Raw genomic sequence first — 1051 nt, forward strand, 5'->3', positions numbered from 1 at the left:
CTTTGACTTGGTGCATTTGTCCTATAATGATGGAGACAACAAGCTTTGACTTGGTGCATTTGTCCTATAATGATGGAGTTAAATGGAATGATTCCTCTGTTGCTAAAGAAGCAATAAAATTAAAATTAGATTAGAACTCATCCTTTTTGTTTTCTAATTTTAAGTCTATATTTTGATATCAGAAATTTTTTACTAAAGGCCTGGCCTGGCCAAAGCGAGGCATGTAAATCCCGAATACAATGTATAAGGAATTGTGGAATATCGGAACAACCTAGAGTAGAGCAATAGGATTGCATCTTTGATTTTTGGCTATCCAACAATTCCTCATAAAAACACTGGCCAAGTTCACGAAATAAAGATTTTATATCAAAATGAGGTGTAAATTGACGGTGAAGATAATTTATAAAGAGTAATCTGTATAGTGTAATTTCTCCTGGTAAAATTTCTGTATACATAAGAATCATCTTTCTTCCTGATGATAAATCCTATAATGTGAAATCTTATATAATTCCTCACATTCCTTATTTTATTTATTTGTTGAGTGTACAGGTGTGCCCTGATGTTGCTTTGACACCACAAACAAACATGGAAATAAAAACAGCTAAACTTTGTAACTAAGAATGATGGAAACTAAAACAGCTAACAAAACAGCTAAACTTTGTAACTAAGAATGATGGAAACTAAAACAGCTAAACTTTGTAACTAAGAATGATGGAAACTAAAACAGCTAACAAAACAGCTAAACTTTGTAACTAACAATCATGGAAACTAAAACAACTAAACTTTGTAACTAAGAATGATGGAAACCAAAACAACTAAACTTTGTAACTAAGAATGATGGAAACCAAAACAGCTAAACTTTGTAACTAAGAATGATGGAAAACAAAACAGCTAAACTTTGTAACTAACAATGATGGAAACCAAAACAGCTAAACTTTGTAACTAAGAATGATGGAAACCAAAACAGCTAAACTTTGTAACTAAGAATGATAGAAACCAAAACAGCTAAACTTTGTAATTAAGAATGATCGAAACTAAAACAACTAAACTT

This window comes from Lottia gigantea (assembly GCF_000327385.1).
Source record: "Lottia gigantea unplaced genomic scaffold LOTGIsca_171, whole genome shotgun sequence".
NCBI classification, from domain to species: Eukaryota; Metazoa; Mollusca; class Gastropoda; family Lottiidae; genus Lottia; species Lottia gigantea.